General features: G+C 58.1%; 1 non-coding gene across 1 annotated transcript; it reads right to left on the bottom strand.

Moving 5' to 3' along the window:
* Positions 1-831: 831 nt before the first annotated feature.
* On the bottom strand, positions 832-2,670 carry LOC145656820 (18S ribosomal RNA). The gene has a single exon (XR_014122414.1). It is a non-coding gene; the product is annotated as an 18S ribosomal RNA (ribosomal RNA).
* Positions 2,671-17,500: the final 14,830 nt, after the last annotated feature.

Below are 17,500 nucleotides of genomic sequence, written 5' to 3' on the forward strand. Positions count from 1 at the left end.
CAGGTTTAAAAGGTTTCACCAACCGGTCAGGCGCCCCCGTCTGCGAGTGTTGAAACGGGCGCGGGGTTGCGCTTTGCCCACACGCCCCACGTGGCAGACGAGTCAGTCTTTGAACCGCGGCCCTCCGCGCCCGCCCCGTCCGACCCCTCGAAAGGGGTGGAACTCACGTAGCGTGGGCCAAGCCCTAGGTACCTGCCGGGGGTCCCCCTGAGACTCCTTTCTGAGAGAGAGAAGCAGGGGAACCGGCTGCGCCACCCACCACCACCACGCCCCAGGACGCCGGTGGGCGGACGAACACAGGAAGGGCCATGGCCTGCCCCACGAGGAGCAGCGCTCGCAACCCCCCCCGGAAAGTCCGCTCGTCAGCGAGCAAGGGGACGGGGATGAATGACAAGGACAACAAAATAGGAAAACCCCTCGCGGTGGACGGAGGCAGCGGCCGTGCGAGCGAGAGGGAGGGCGCGGGACGGACCCGTACGACCCGCTCGACTCGCAGGCGCTTCTCCTGCCGGCAAGGTGAGGGGAAACCGGCCTTCGCCCGACGAGCGGGGACGCCGAGTTTTTTGAACGACGCGTCTCTCGCGCTGGAACCCAGAGAATACCGGGGCCTGCGGGGGGGGGGTGCTGAAGGACGACGCGGAGGAAGAGGCGGAGGACGAGGAAGGGGTGGGAGGGACTAGGCTCCTCCTTTATGCCTTCTGTCCAGCCTGACCTGCAAGCGACCACGTGTAACAGCAACCCCGAAGACCCTTTCGACCCTGGGCCCCGACGCGGGGGGACGGCGAAGTCGAGGGGGTCGGGAGAGGAGGCACGCCGGACAGCGTTACCCGTTAATGATCCTTTCGCAGGTTCACCTACGAAAACCTTGTTACGACTTTTACTTCCTCTAGATAGTCAAGTTTGATCGACTTCTCGGCGCTCCGCCAAGGCCCGCGAGGAGCCCCGGCGGGGCCGATCCGAGGACCTCACTAAACCATCCGATCGGTAGTAGCGACGGGCGGTGTGTACAAAGGGCAGGGACTTAATCAACGCGAGCTTATGACCCGCGCTTACTGGGAATTCCTCGTTCATGGGGAATAATTGCAATCCCCAGTCCCCATCACGAATGGGGTTCAGCGGATTACCCGCACCTCTCGGTGTAGGGTAGGCACACGCTGATCCAACCATTGTGGCGCGCGTGCAGCCCCGGACATCTAAGGGCATCACAGACCTGTTATTGCTCCATCTCGCGTGGCTGAACGCCACTTGTCCCTCTAAGAAGTTTGACGCCGACCGCGGAGGGCCGCGTAACTATTTAGCATGCCGGAGTCTCGTTCGTTATCGGAATTAACCAGACAAATCGCTCCACCAACTAAGAACGGCCATGCACCACCACCCACAGAATCGAGAAAGAGCTATCAATCTGTCAATCCTTTCCGTGTCCGGGCCGGGTGAGGTTTCCCGTGTTGAGTCAAATTAAGCCGCAGGCTCCACTCCTGGTGGTGCCCTTCCGTCAATTCCTTTAAGTTTCAGCTTTGCAACCATACTCCCCCCGGAACCCACAGACTCGTGGTTTCCCTCACGCTGCCCGGCGGGTCATGGGAATAACGCCGCCGGATCGCGGGTCGGCATAGTTTACGGTCGGAACTACGACGGTATCTGATCGTCTTCGAACCTCCGACTTTCGTTCTTGATTAATGAAAACATTCTTGGCAAATGCTTTCGCTTTCGTCCGTCTTGCGCCGGTCCAAGAATTTCACCTCTAGCGGCGCAATACGAATGCCCCCGGCCGTCCCTCTTAATCATGGCCCTGGTTCAGGAAACCCACAAAATAGAACCGGAGTCCTATTCCATTATTCCTAGCTCAGGTATTCAGGCGAGAAGCGGGCCCGCTTTGAACACTCTAATTTTTTCAAAGTAAACGCTCCGAGCCCCGTCCGGACACCCAGCCAAGGGCATCCGGGGGGCACCGGGAGACAGGGTCTGAGACAGGCGGTGGCACGCCTCGCGGCGGACCGCCAGCCCACTCCCGACATCCAACTACGAGCTTTTTAACTGCAGCAACTTTAATATACGCTATTGGAGCTGGAATTACCGCGGCTGCTGGCACCAGACTTGCCCTCCAATGGGTCCTCACCCATGGGTTTAGGATACGCTCATTCCGATTACAGGGCCTCGAAAGAGACCTGTATCGTTATTTTTCGTCACTACCTCCCCGTGTCGGGAATGGGTAATTTGCGCGCCTGCTGCCTTCCTTGGATGTGGTAGCCGTTTCTCAGGCTCCCTCTCCGGAATCGAACCCTGATTCCCCGTTACCCGTGGTCACCATGGTAGCCGACTATGGTACCATCGAAAGTTGATAGGGCAGACATTCGAATGAGACGTCGCCGCCGCGGAGGGCGCGCGATCGGCCCGAGGTTATCTAGAGTCACCAAAGCGGCCGGGGGGCCCGAGCCCCCCGGATGGGTTTTGGGTCTGATAAATGCACGCATCCCCCGAAGGGTCAGCGCTCGTTTGCATGTATTAGCTCTAGAATTACCACAGTTATCCGAGTAACGTGTGGAGCGATCAAAGGAACCATAACTGATTTAATGAGCCATTCGCAGTTTCACTGTACCGGCCGTGTGCACTTAGACCTGCATGGCTTAATCTTTGAGACAAGCATATGTTACTGGCAGGATCAACCAGGTAGTTTGCACCGTGGTCTGGGATGAACCACGAGTGACATCCGCCTCCCCTTCCGGGGGCTAGGAAGCAGCGGGTTGTAAGTGCGTGCGCCGTCAGGTCCAGACGCCATACAGGGCTACCCAGGACAGCTTCCGCGGCCAGTGTAAACGTGCTCGCGCACCGCCCTCTGGCCTTCGGACGCCGACCTCTCACCTTGATGCAAAGCTGTCCCATCCGGTCATGCCCGCACCGTACCCCGTCCACCTCCTCCGGAGGTGCGGACGGCCGACTCCAGGTGCTTTCGGCGTTCCCTCTCTTCACGCCGTTTTGATTTTCGTGGGCCGCTGGTGGGGGGACAAGGGAAAGACCTCGTCGAATTCCCTCCCCCCTAGCCTCGCTCAACCTACGTTTCGTGATGTAACCAAGAAGAGTGATTCGTGGGCCCAGGTAGTTTTGAAGAGGAGGCCAACAAAGCAGGGCACTCCCTTCCTCCCAAACCACAGACACCAGTATAGGACAACTGAGTAGACAGACTGGCCGTCTGAGTCTCCCCCAGAGAGTTCTGGGATGGGTTACAAATAACCCCCACCCCCCATCAGAGGCTTGACCCGCTAGAACCAGGGAGGATCTGTCAAAACCGCTCTCCACATCAGAAGTTCTGGATCAGCCGGGGCTGGTCGGCAGACGTCCACCTAAGGCCGTGGCCTAACCCCGTGTGGGGGGATAGCGCTCGCACCCGTACACGTGGACACCCGCTCGTCAAATGGCTGGCTCCTCACTTACCGTAGGGGGAATGGTTTGCCTACCCCTGGCGGGTCTGGTACTCCACTCTACCAAACAAGGAAGCAACACACCAATAGACCCCTGCAACACCGGGCAGCTTTGGGCAGTGTCACTACACTCCTCCTTGTTCTTCACGTTCCTTCCGTGGTGATTTTTTTTTTTTTTTCGTGGCCATTGCCGTGCATGGCTTCCCCATCGCTTTGCATGCTCTCCATTGCCTCGTGCTGCTTCACCATTGGTCTCACCTGGAGACCGAAGCCGCTCTCCCAGTAACCCGATGGTACCTGGCCAGAAAACCCCGTGCCCGATTTCATCTAGGACAAGGGCCAAACCACAGACCGTGCCCGTCCAGGGTCAACCCCTGGTCGGACAGGCCTGGTGGGTCGATACCATGGATGTGGCAGGCCGACGAGAATCCACTGGTACATTTACAAACACGCCCACCCTGGTGGCATGGCTGTACGACCCATCGTCGAAGCACGCTGCGGCGGACTGAGCCATTGGATCCAGTTGCCTGGGCGTACACTCAGCCCAACAGACGCACTCGGGTCGGGGAGAGCAAAGCAGACTGTGTGCCTGGATGTGCCCACTTCCATAGGGGAATCGGCATGATGGTTCACTTAACCCGAGGAGGGCTCCCCTCGCGGGATAAGCACCCCCCTCGGGGGATGGGGGGGGGGGGGGGGCATCCAGAGCACACCACTTTCCGGTAGGGGACAGGCGTTTGATCATGTGTCCGAGGGAGAGCTCCCCTTGCCGGCCGAACACCCCTCGGACTCCCCTTGGGCTTCCAGAGAACGCCACTGGATGAATTTAGTGCTTGGACCCCATTGATTCTCTTTGCTCTCCCATATACCCGACGGGACCTATTTGCAAAACCCCGTGCCAACCAGACCTCCAGGAAGGGGGCTGGCGGCTAACCATGCCCAGCAGGGTGCACCCTGGTCGGACACTTTGGGAGGGTCGAGAGCCTGGAAGTGCCACCCGGGGGAGTAATTCTGATTTCCGTTTTAATGCACTCAGGGACAGCCCGAGGACCTCTGTAGTGCACCTGAGGCGGACTGAGCCGTCGGGTCCAGGGGTCTGGAGTTCGGAACCTCCAGGGTTCACCTGGCTGTTCTCTTAGCCCGGCAGGGTGCACCCTGGTCGGACACTTCGGGAGGGTCGAGAGCCTGGATGTGCCACCCCGACGAGTAATGAGTTTTCCCTTCGTATCTCTTCCGGACCAGGTCCGATTCGCACGAAACTCGCTGGGCATGGCCAGGAGCGCCCCCTGCTGCCCACGCCACCGTCCCCGCGCTTCTACTCCCGAGGGCCGAGGAGACAGCGAAGCGTGGGTCGGGTCGCCTGCTTCCAGGGTCTCCCTGGTACTCTCCAGTCTCCCGAGTCCATCGGGTCCGACCTCGTATTTTTAGCCCAGACGGGGAATGAGAAAGGGGCCCCCGACCGCCCGAGGGCGGGCGCTCGCTTCTCAGCCTAGGAACGTCCGATTCCCACGAAACTTTTACGCCAGACGTTCCTGGCAGCGAGCGCGTTCAAAGGTGACCCGCGCTGCTTCTCTCCTCCCAAGGGCCGAAGAGATATTCGTCTTCAAACCCGACCGGCCCTGTGTTTGCCGCCCCGGCGGTTTTAAAAAATCATAGCGTAAAAACGGTGGGTGCGCTTCGCCTGCCGCTTGGACAGCGTTAAACGGCAGCCCCGGCTCTTTCCAAAGGGCCCTCAACCGACTTTCTGCTCCCAAGGAGCCCAGAGATATGAAACCGATAAATCAAAACCCCGTGCCAACCAGACCTCCAGGAAGGGGGCTGGCGGCTAACCATGCCCGGCAGGGTGCACCCTGGTCGGACGCTTTGGGAGGGTCGAGAGCCTGGATGTGCCACCCCGACGAGTAATGAGTTTTCCCTTCGTATCTCTTCCGGACCAGGTCCGATTCGCACGAAACTCGCTGGGCATGGCCAGGAGCGCCCCCTGCTGCCCACGCCACCGTCCCCGCGCTTCTACTCCCGAGGGCCGAGGAGACAGCGAAGCGTGGGTCGGGTCGCCTGCTTCCAGGGTCTCCCTGGTACTCTCCAGTCTCCCGAGTCCATCGGGTCCGACCTCGTATTTTTAGCCCAGACGGGGAATGAGAAAGGGGCCCCCGACCGCCCGAGGGCGGGCGCTCGCTTCTCAGCCTAGGAACGTCCGATTCCCACGAAACTTTTACGCCAGACGTTCCTGGCAGCGAGCGCGTTCAAAGGTGACCCGCGCTGCTTCTCTCCTCCCAAGGGCCGAAGAGATATTCGTCTTCAAACCCGACCGGCCCTGTGTTTGCCGCCCCGGCGGTTTTAAAAAATCATAGCGTAAAAACGGTGGGTGCGCTTCGCCTGCCGCTTGGACAGCGTTAAACGGCAGCCCCGGCTCTTTCCAAAGGGCCCTCAACCGACTTTCTGCTCCCAAGGAGCCCAGAGATATGAAACCGATAAATCAAAACCCCGTGCCAACCAGACCTCCAGGAAGGGGGCTGGCGGCTAACCATGCCCGGCAGGGTGCACCCTGGTCGGACGCTTTGGGAGGGTCGAGAGCCTGGATGTGCCACCCCGACGAGTAATGAGTTTTCCCTTCGTATCTCTTCCGGACCAGGTCCGATTCGCACGAAACTCGCTGGGCATGGCCAGGAGCGCCCCCTGCTGCCCACGCCACCGTCCCCGCGCTTCTACTCCCGAGGGCCGAGGAGACAGCGAAGCGTGGGTCGGGTCGCCTGCTTCCAGGGTCTCCCTGGTACTCTCCAGTCTCCCGAGTCCATCGGGTCCGACCTCGTATTTTTAGCCCAGACGGGGAATGAGAAAGGGGCCCCCGACCGCCCGAGGGCGGGCGCTCGCTTCTCAGCCTAGGAACGTCCGATTCCCACGAAACTTTTACGCCAGACGTTCCTGGCAGCGAGCGCGTTCAAAGGTGACCCGCGCTGCTTCTCTCCTCCCAAGGGCCGAAGAGATATTCGTCTTCAAACCCGACCGGCCCTGTGTTTGCCGCCCCGGCGGTTTTAAAAAATCATAGCGTAAAAACGGTGGGTGCGCTTCGCCTGCCGCTTGGACAGCGTTAAACGGCAGCCCCGGCTCTTTCCAAAGGGCCCTCAACCGACTTTCTGCTCCCAAGGAGCCCAGAGATATGAAACCGATAAATCAAAACCCCGTGCCAACCAGACCTCCAGGAAGGGGGCTGGCGGCTAACCATGCCCGGCAGGGTGCACCCTGGTCGGACGCTTTGGGAGGGTCGAGAGCCTGGATGTGCCACCCCGACGAGTAATGAGTTTTCCCTTCGTATCTCTTCCGGACCAGGTCCGATTCGCACGAAACTCGCTGGGCATGGCCAGGAGCGCCCCCTGCTGCCCACGCCACCGTCCCCGCGCTTCTACTCCCGAGGGCCGAGGAGACAGCGAAGCGTGGGTCGGGTCGCCTGCTTCCAGGGTCTCCCTGGTACTCTCCAGTCTCCCGAGTCCATCGGGTCCGACCTCGTATTTTTAGCCCAGACGGGGAATGAGAAAGGGGCCCCCGACCGCCCGAGGGCGGGCGCTCGCTTCTCAGCCTAGGAACGTCCGATTCCCACGAAACTTTTACGCCAGACGTTCCTGGCAGCGAGCGCGTTCAAAGGTGACCCGCGCTGCTTCTCTCCTCCCAAGGGCCGAAGAGATATTCGTCTTCAAACCCGACCGGCCCTGTGTTTGCCGCCCCGGCGGTTTTAAAAAATCATAGCGTAAAAACGGTGGGTGCGCTTCGCCTGCCGCTTGGACAGCGTTAAACGGCAGCCCCGGCTCTTTCCAAAGGGCCCTCAACCGACTTTCTGCTCCCAAGGAGCCCAGAGATATGAAACCGATAAATCAAAACCCCGTGCCAACCAGACCTCCAGGAAGGGGGCTGGCGGCTAACCATGCCCGGCAGGGTGCACCCTGGTCGGACGCTTTGGGAGGGTCGAGAGCCTGGATGTGCCACCCCGACGAGTAATGAGTTTTCCCTTCGTATCTCTTCCGGACCAGGTCCGATTCGCACGAAACTCGCTGGGCATGGCCAGGAGCGCCCCCTGCTGCCCACGCCACCGTCCCCGCGCTTCTACTCCCGAGGGCCGAGGAGACAGCGAAGCGTGGGTCGGGTCGCCTGCTTCCAGGGTCTCCCTGGTACTCTCCAGTCTCCCGAGTCCATCGGGTCCGACCTCGTATTTTTAGCCCAGACGGGGAATGAGAAAGGGGCCCCCGACCGCCCGAGGGCGGGCGCTCGCTTCTCAGCCTAGGAACGTCCGATTCCCACGAAACTTTTACGCCAGACGTTCCTGGCAGCGAGCGCGTTCAAAGGTGACCCGCGCTGCTTCTCTCCTCCCAAGGGCCGAAGAGATATTCGTCTTCAAACCCGACCGGCCCTGTGTTTGCCGCCCCGGCGGTTTTAAAAAATCATAGCGTAAAAACGGTGGGTGCGCTTCGCCTGCCGCTTGGACAGCGTTAAACGGCAGCCCCGGCTCTTTCCAAAGGGCCCTCAACCGACTTTCTGCTCCCAAGGAGCCCAGAGATATGAAACCGATAAATCAAAACCCCGTGCCAACCAGACCTCCAGGAAGGGGGCTGGCGGCTAACCATGCCCGGCAGGGTGCACCCTGGTCGGACACTTTGGGAGGGTCGAGAGCCTGGATGTGCCACCCCGACGAGTAATGAGTTTTCCCTTCGTATCTCTTCCGGACCAGGTCCGATTCGCACGAAACTCGCTGGGCATGGCCAGGAGCGCCCCCTGCTGCCCACGCCACCGTCCCCGCGCTTCTACTCCCGAGGGCCGAGGAGACAGCGAAGCGTGGGTCGGGTCGCCTGCTTCCAGGGTCTCCCTGGTACTCTCCAGTCTCCCGAGTCCATCGGGTCCGACCTCGTATTTTTAGCCCAGACGGGGAATGAGAAAGGGGCCCCCGACCGCCCGAGGGCGGGCGCTCGCTTCTCAGCCTAGGAACGTCCGATTCCCACGAAACTTTTACGCCAGACGTTCCTGGCAGCGAGCGCGTTCAAAGGTGACCCGCGCTGCTTCTCTCCTCCCAAGGGCCGAAGAGATATTCGTCTTCAAACCCGACCGGCCCTGTGTTTGCCGCCCCGGCGGTTTTAAAAAATCATAGCGTAAAAACGGTGGGTGCGCTTCGCCTGCCGCTTGGACAGCGTTAAACGGCAGCCCCGGCTCTTTCCAAAGGGCCCTCAACCGACTTTCTGCTCCCAAGGAGCCCAGAGATATGAAACCGAAAAATCAAAACCCCGTGCCAACCAGACCTCCAGGAAGGGGGCTGGCGGCTAACCATGCCCGGCAGGGTGCACCCTGGTCGGACGCTTTGGGAGGGTCGAGAGCCTGGATGTGCCACCCCGACGAGTAATGAGTTTTCCCTTCGTATCTCTTCCGGACCAGGTCCGATTCGCACGAAACTCGCTGGGCATGGCCAGGAGCGCCCCCTGCTGCCCACGCCACCGTCCCCGCGCTTCTACTCCCGAGGGCCGAGGAGACAGCGAAGCGTGGGTCGGGTCGCCTGCTTCCAGGGTCTCCCTGGTACTCTCCAGTCTCCCGAGTCCATCGGGTCTGACCTCGTATTTTTAGCCCAGACGGGGAATGAGAAAGGGGCCCCCGACCGCCCGAGGGCGGGCGCTCGCTTCTCAGCCTAGGAACGTCCGATTCCCACGAAACTTTTACGCCAGACGTTCCTGGCAGCGAGCGCGTTCAAAGGTGACCCGCGCTGCTTCTCTCCTCCCAAGGGCCGAAGAGATATTCGTCTTCAAACCCGACCGGCCCTGTGTTTGCCGCCCCGGCGGTTTTAAAAAATCATAGCGTAAAAACGGTGGGTGCGCTTCGCCTGCCGCTTGGACAGCGTTAAACGGCAGCCCCGGCTCTTTCCAAAGGGCCCTCAACCGACTTTCTGCTCCCAAGGAGCCCAGAGATATGAAACCGAAAAATCAAAACCCCGTGCCAACCAGACCTCCAGGAAGGGGGCTGGCGGCTAACCATGCCCGGCAGGGTGCACCCTGGTCGGACGCTTTGGGAGGGTCGAGAGCCTGGATGTGCCACCCCGACGAGTAATGAGTTTTCCCTTCGTATCTCTTCCGGACCAGGTCCGATTCGCACGAAACTCGCTGGGCATGGCCAGGAGCGCCCCCTGCTGCCCACGCCACCGTCCCCGCGCTTCTACTCCCGAGGGCCGAGGAGACAGCGAAGCGTGGGTCGGGTCGCCTGCTTCCAGGGTCTCCCTGGTACTCTCCAGTCTCCCGAGTCCATCGGGTCCGACCTCGTATTTTTAGCCCAGACGGGGAATGAGAAAGGGGCCCCCGACCGCCCGAGGGCGGGCGCTCGCTTCTCAGCCTAGGAACGTCCGATTCCCACGAAACTTTTACGCCAGACGTTCCTGGCAGCGAGCGCGTTCAAAGGTGACCCGCGCTGCTTCTCTCCTCCCAAGGGCCGAAGAGATATTCGTCTTCAAACCCGACCGGCCCTGTGTTTGCCGCCCCGGCGGTTTTAAAAAATCATAGCGTAAAAACGGTGGGTGCGCTTCGCCTGCCGCTTGGACAGCGTTAAACGGCAGCCCCGGCTCTTTCCAAAGGGCCCTCAACCGACTTTCTGCTCCCAAGGAGCCCAGAGATATGAAACCGATAAATCAAAACCCCGTGCCAACCAGACCTCCAGGAAGGGGGCTGGCGGCTAACCATGCCCGGCAGGGTGCACCCTGGTCGGACGCTTTGGGAGGGTCGAGAGCCTGGATGTGCCACCCCGACGAGTAATGAGTTTTCCCTTCGTATCTCTTCCGGACCAGGTCCGATTCGCACGAAACTCGCTGGGCATGGCCAGGAGCGCCCCCTGCTGCCCACGCCACCGTCCCCGCGCTTCTACTCCCGAGGGCCGAGGAGACAGCGAAGCGTGGGTCGGGTCGCCTGCTTCCAGGGTCTCCCTGGTACTCTCCAGTCTCCCGAGTCCATCGGGTCCGACCTCGTATTTTTAGCCCAGACGGGGAATGAGAAAGGGGCCCCCGACCGCCCGAGGGCGGGCGCTCGCTTCTCAGCCTAGGAACGTCCGATTCCCACGAAACTTTTACGCCAGACGTTCCTGGCAGCGAGCGCGTTCAAAGGTGACCCGCGCTGCTTCTCTCCTCCCAAGGGCCGAAGAGATATTCGTCTTCAAACCCGACCGGCCCTGTGTTTGCCGCCCCGGCGGTTTTAAAAAATCATAGCGTAAAAACGGTGGGTGCGCTTCGCCTGCCGCTTGGACAGCGTTAAACGGCAGCCCCGGCTCTTTCCAAAGGGCCCTCAACCGACTTTCTGCTCCCAAGGAGCCCAGAGATATGAAACCGATAAATCAAAACCCCGTGCCAACCAGACCTCCAGGAAGGGGGCTGGCGGCTAACCATGCCCGGCAGGGTGCACCCTGGTCGGACGCTTTGGGAGGGTCGAGAGCCTGGATGTGCCACCCCGACGAGTAATGAGTTTTCCCTTCGTATCTCTTCCGGACCAGGTCCGATTCGCACGAAACTCGCTGGGCATGGCCAGGAGCGCCCCCTGCTGCCCACGCCACCGTCCCCGCGCTTCTACTCCCGAGGGCCGAGGAGACAGCGAAGCGTGGGTCGGGTCGCCTGCTTCCAGGGTCTCCCTGGTACTCTCCAGTCTCCCGAGTCCATCGGGTCCGACCTCGTATTTTTAGCCCAGACGGGGAATGAGAAAGGGGCCCCCGACCGCCCGAGGGCGGGCGCTCGCTTCTCAGCCTAGGAACGTCCGATTCCCACGAAACTTTTACGCCAGACGTTCCTGGCAGCGAGCGCGTTCAAAGGTGACCCGCGCTGCTTCTCTCCTCCCAAGGGCCGAAGAGATATTCGTCTTCAAACCCGACCGGCCCTGTGTTTGCCGCCCCGGCGGTTTTAAAAAATCATAGCGTAAAAACGGTGGGTGCGCTTCGCCTGCCGCTTGGACAGCGTTAAACGGCAGCCCCGGCTCTTTCCAAAGGGCCCTCAACCGACTTTCTGCTCCCAAGGAGCCCAGAGATATGAAACCGATAAATCAAAACCCCGTGCCAACCAGACCTCCAGGAAGGGGGCTGGCGGCTAACCATGCCCGGCAGGGTGCACCCTGGTCGGACGCTTTGGGAGGGTCGAGAGCCTGGATGTGCCACCCCGACGAGTAATGAGTTTTCCCTTCGTATCTCTTCCGGACCAGGTCCGATTCGCACGAAACTCGCTGGGCATGGCCAGGAGCGCCCCCTGCTGCCCACGCCACCGTCCCCGCGCTTCTACTCCCGAGGGCCGAGGAGACAGCGAAGCGTGGGTCGGGTCGCCTGCTTCCAGGGTCTCCCTGGTACTCTCCAGTCTCCCGAGTCCATCGGGTCCGACCTCGTATTTTTAGCCCAGACGGGGAATGAGAAAGGGGCCCCCGACCGCCCGAGGGCGGGCGCTCGCTTCTCAGCCTAGGAACGTCCGATTCCCACGAAACTTTTACGCCAGACGTTCCTGGCAGCGAGCGCGTTCAAAGGTGACCCGCGCTGCTTCTCTCCTCCCAAGGGCCGAAGAGATATTCGTCTTCAAACCCGACCGGCCCTGTGTTTGCCGCCCCGGCGGTTTTAAAAAATCATAGCGTAAAAACGGTGGGTGCGCTTCGCCTGCCGCTTGGACAGCGTTAAACGGCAGCCCCGGCTCTTTCCAAAGGGCCCTCAACCGACTTTCTGCTCCCAAGGAGCCCAGAGATATGAAACCGATAAATCAAAACCCCGTGCCAACCAGACCTCCAGGAAGGGGGCTGGCGGCTAACCATGCCCGGCAGGGTGCACCCTGGTCGGACGCTTTGGGAGGGTCGAGAGCCTGGATGTGCCACCCCGACGAGTAATGAGTTTTCCCTTCGTATCTCTTCCGGACCAGGTCCGATTCGCACGAAACTCGCTGGGCATGGCCAGGAGCGCCCCCTGCTGCCCACGCCACCGTCCCCGCGCTTCTACTCCCGAGGGCCGAGGAGACAGCGAAGCGTGGGTCGGGTCGCCTGCTTCCAGGGTCTCCCTGGTACTCTCCAGTCTCCCGAGTCCATCGGGTCCGACCTCGTATTTTTAGCCCAGACGGGGAATGAGAAAGGGGCCCCCGACCGCCCGAGGGCGGGCGCTCGCTTCTCAGCCTAGGAACGTCCGATTCCCACGAAACTTTTACGCCAGACGTTCCTGGCAGCGAGCGCGTTCAAAGGTGACCCGCGCTGCTTCTCTCCTCCCAAGGGCCGAAGAGATATTCGTCTTCAAACCCGACCGGCCCTGTGTTTGCCGCCCCGGCGGTTTTAAAAAATCATAGCGTAAAAACGGTGGGTGCGCTTCGCCTGCCGCTTGGACAGCGTTAAACGGCAGCCCCGGCTCTTTCCAAAGGGCCCTCAACCGACTTTCTGCTCCCAAGGAGCCCAGAGATATGAAACCGAAAAATCAAAACCCCGTGCCAACCAGACCTCCAGGAAGGGGGCTGGCGGCTAACCATGCCCGGCAGGGTGCACCCTGGTCGGACGCTTTGGGAGGGTCGAGAGCCTGGATGTGCCACCCCGACGAGTAATGAGTTTTCCCTTCGTATCTCTTCCGGACCAGGTCCGATTCGCACGAAACTCGCTGGGCATGGCCAGGAGCGCCCCCTGCTGCCCACGCCACCGTCCCCGCGCTTCTACTCCCGAGGGCCGAGGAGACAGCGAAGCGTGGGTCGGGTCGCCTGCTTCCAGGGTCTCCCTGGTACTCTCCAGTCTCCCGAGTCCATCGGGTCTGACCTCGTATTTTTAGCCCAGACGGGGAATGAGAAAGGGGCCCCCGACCGCCCGAGGGCGGGCGCTCGCTTCTCAGCCTAGGAACGTCCGATTCCCACGAAACTTTTACGCCAGACGTTCCTGGCAGCGAGCGCGTTCAAAGGTGACCCGCGCTGCTTCTCTCCTCCCAAGGGCCGAAGAGATATTCGTCTTCAAACCCGACCGGCCCTGTGTTTGCCGCCCCGGCGGTTTTAAAAAATCATAGCGTAAAAACGGTGGGTGCGCTTCGCCTGCCGCTTGGACAGCGTTAAACGGCAGCCCCGGCTCTTTCCAAAGGGCCCTCAACCGACTTTCTGCTCCCAAGGAGCCCAGAGATATGAAACCGAAAAATCAAAACCCCGTGCCAACCAGACCTCCAGGAAGGGGGCTGGCGGCTAACCATGCCCGGCAGGGTGCACCCTGGTCGGACGCTTTGGGAGGGTCGAGAGCCTGGATGTGCCACCCCGACGAGTAATGAGTTTTCCCTTCGTATCTCTTCCGGACCAGGTCCGATTCGCACGAAACTCGCTGGGCATGGCCAGGAGCGCCCCCTGCTGCCCAGGCCTGGCTCTGGGCCTGGGCACACTTCATTCACTTTGTACCTTTAAATCATACTACTACTACCACCAGACTTCCAGGCCCAAGAGGTCAAACACAGTCATGCCCAGCAAAGTAGCTCTGGGCCTGGGCACACTTCATTCACTTTGTACCTTTAAATCATACTACTACTACCACCAGACTTCCAGGCCCAAGAGGTCAAACACATTCATGCCCAGCAAAGTAGCTCTGGGCCTGGGCACACTTCAATCACTTTGTGCCTTTAAATCATACTACTACTACCAGACTTCCAGGCCCAAGAGGTCAAACACAGTCATGCCCAGCAAAGTAGCTCTGGGCCTGGGCACACTTCATTCACTTTGTGCCTTTAAATCATACTACTACTACCACCAGAATTCCAGGGCCAAGAGGTCACACAGTCATACACAGCAAAGTAGCTCTGGGCCTGGGCACACTTCAAGAAGTTTGACCCTTTATATAAGCCTAGAAATAGACTTCCAGGGCCAAGAGGTCAACCACAGTCATGCACAGCAAAGTAGCTCTGGGCCTGGGCACACTTCAATCACTTTGTGCCTTTAAATCATACTACTACTACCACCAGACTTCCAGGCCCAAGAGTTCAAACACATTCATGCCCAGCAAAGTAGCTCTGGGCCTGGGCACACTTCAAGATGTTTGACCCTTTATATAAGCCTAGAAATAGACTTCCAGAGCCAAGAGGTCAAACACAGTCATGCCCAGCAAAGTAGCTCTGGGCCTGGGCACACTTCAATCACTTTGTGCCTTTAAATCATACTACTACTACTACCAGACTTCCAGACCCAAGAGGTCAAACACAGTCATGCCCAGCAAAGTAGCTCTGGGCCTGGGCACACTTCAAGAAGTTTGACCCTTTATATAAGCCTAGAAATAGACTTCCAGGCCCAAGAGGTCAAACACAGTCATGCCCAGCAAAGTAGCTCTGGGCCTGGGCACACTTCAAGATGTTTGACCCTTTATATAAGCCTAGAAATAGACTTCCAGGCCCAAGAGTTCAAACACAGTCATGCACAGCAAAGTAGCTCTGGGCCTGGGCACACTTCATTCACTTTGTACCTTTAAATCATACTACTACTACCACCAGACTTCCAGGCCCAAGAGGTCAAACACATTCATGCCCAGCAAAGTAGCTCTGGGCCTGGGCACACTTCAATCACTTTGTGCCTTTAAATCATACTACTACTACCAGACTTCCAGGCCCAAGAGGTGAAACACAGTCATGCCCAGCAAAGTAGCTCTGGGCCTGGGCACACTTCAAGAAGTTTGACCCTTTATATAAGCCTAGAAATAGACTTCCAGAGCCAAGAGGTCAAACACAGTCATGCCCAGCAAAGTAGCTCTGGGCCTGGGCACACTTCAATCACTTTGTGCCTTTAAATCATACTACTACTACTACCAGACTTCCAGACCCAAGAGGTCAAACACAGTCATGCCCAGCAAAGTAGCTCTGGGCCTGGGCACACTTCAAGAAGTTTGACCCTTTATATAAGCCTAGAAATAGACTTCCAGGCCCAAGAGGTCAAACACAGTCATGCCCAGCAAAGTAGCTCTGGGCCTGGGCACACTTCATTCACTTTGTACCTTTAAATCATACTACTACTACCAGACTTCCAGGCCCAAGACGTCAAACACAGTCATGCCCAGCAAAGTAGCTCTGGGCCTGGGCACACTTCATTCACTTTGTACCTTTAAATCATACTACTACTACCAGACTTCCAGGCCCAAGAGGTCAAACACAGTCATGCCCAGCAAAGTAGCTCTGGGCCTGGGCACACTTCAATCACTTTGTGCCTTTAAATCATACTACTACTACCACCAGACTTCCAGGGCCAAGAGGTCAACCACAGTCATGCACAGCAAAGTAGCTCTGGGCCTGGGCACACTTCAATCACTTTGTGCCTTTAAATCATACTACTACTACCACCAGACTTCCAGGCCCAAGAGTTCAAACACATTCATGCCCAGCAAAGTAGCTCTGGGCCTGGGCACACTTCAAGAAGTTTGACCCTTTATATAAGCCTAGAAATAGACTTCCAGAGCCAAGAGGTCAAACACAGTCATGCACAGCAAAGTAGCTCTGGGCCTGGGCACACTTCAATCAATTTGTGCCTTTAAATCATACTACTACTACCAGACTTCCAGGCCCAAGAGGTCAAACACAGTCATGCCCAGCAAAGTAGCTCTGGGCCTGGGCACACTTCAAGAAGTTTGACCCTTTATATAAGCCTAGAAATAGACTTCCAGGCCCAAGAGGTCAAACACAGTCATGCCCAGCAAAGTAGCTCTGGGCCTGGGCACACTTCAAGATGTTTGACCCTTTATATAAGCCTAGAAATAGACTTCCAGGCCCAAGAGTTCAAACACAGTCATGCACAGCAAAGTAGCTCTGGGCCTGGGCACACTTCATTCACTTTGTACCTTTAAATCATACTACTACTACCACCAGACTTCCAGGCCCAAGAGGTCAAACACATTCATGCCCAGCAAAGTAGCTCTGGGCCTGGGCACACTTCAATCACTTTGTGCCTTTAAATCATACTACTACTACCAGACTTCCAGGCCCAAGAGGTGAAACACAGTCATGCCCAGCAAAGTAGCTCTGGGCCTGGGCACACTTCAAGAAGTTTGACCCTTTATATAAGCCTAGAAATAGACTTCCAGAGCCAAGAGGTCAAACACAGTCATGCCCAGCAAAGTAGCTCTGGGCCTGGGCACACTTCAATCACTTTGTGCCTTTAAATCATACTACTACTACTACCAGACTTCCAGACCCAAGAGGTCAAACACAGTCATGCCCAGCAAAGTAGCTCTGGGCCTGGGCACACTTCAAGAAGTTTGACCCTTTATATAAGCCTAGAAATAGACTTCCAGGCCCAAGAGGTCAAACACAGTCATGCCCAGCAAAGTAGCTCTGGGCCTGGGCACACTTCATTCACTTTGTACCTTTAAATCATACTACTACTACCAGACTTCCAGGCCCAAGACGTCAAACACAGTCATGCCCAGCAAAGTAGCTCTGGGCCTGGGCACACTTCATTCACTTTGTACCTTTAAATCATACTACTACTACCACCAGACTTCCAGGCCCAAGAGTTCAAACACATTCATGCCCAGCAAAGTAGCTCTGGGCCTGGGCACACTTCAAGAAGTTTGACCCTTTATATAAGCCTAGAAATAGACTTCCAGAGCCAAGAGGTCAAACACAGTCATGCACAGCAAAGTAGCTCTGGGCCTGGGCACACTTCAATCAATTTGTGCCTTTAAATCATACTACTACTACTACCAGACTTCCAGGCCCAAGAGGTCAAACACAGTCATGCCCAGCAAAGTAGCTCTGGGCCTGGGCACACTTCAAGAAGTTTGACCCTTTATATAAGCCTAGAAATAGACTTCCAGGCCCAAGAGGTCAAACACAGTCATGCCCAGCAAAGTAGCTCTGGGCCTGGGCACACTTCATTCACTTTGGACCTTTAAATCATACTACTACTACTACTACTACTACCAGACTTCCAGGCCCAAGAGGTCAAACACAGTCATGCCCAGCAAAGTAGATCTGGGCCTGGGCACACTTCAATCACTTTGTGCCTTTAAATCATACTACTACTACCACCAGACTTCCAGGCCCTGGATGTCACACCTTCATGCCTAGCAAGGTTGCTTTACACCTGCGCACACTTCAGACCGTTTCACTCTTTTAATCATTCAAAGTACCACATT

Source organism: Electrophorus electricus, unplaced genomic scaffold (genome assembly GCF_041902795.1).
Source record: "Electrophorus electricus isolate QZ-2024a unplaced genomic scaffold, ASM4190279v1 Scaffold93, whole genome shotgun sequence".
Taxonomy (NCBI): Eukaryota; Metazoa; Chordata; class Actinopteri; order Gymnotiformes; family Gymnotidae; genus Electrophorus; species Electrophorus electricus.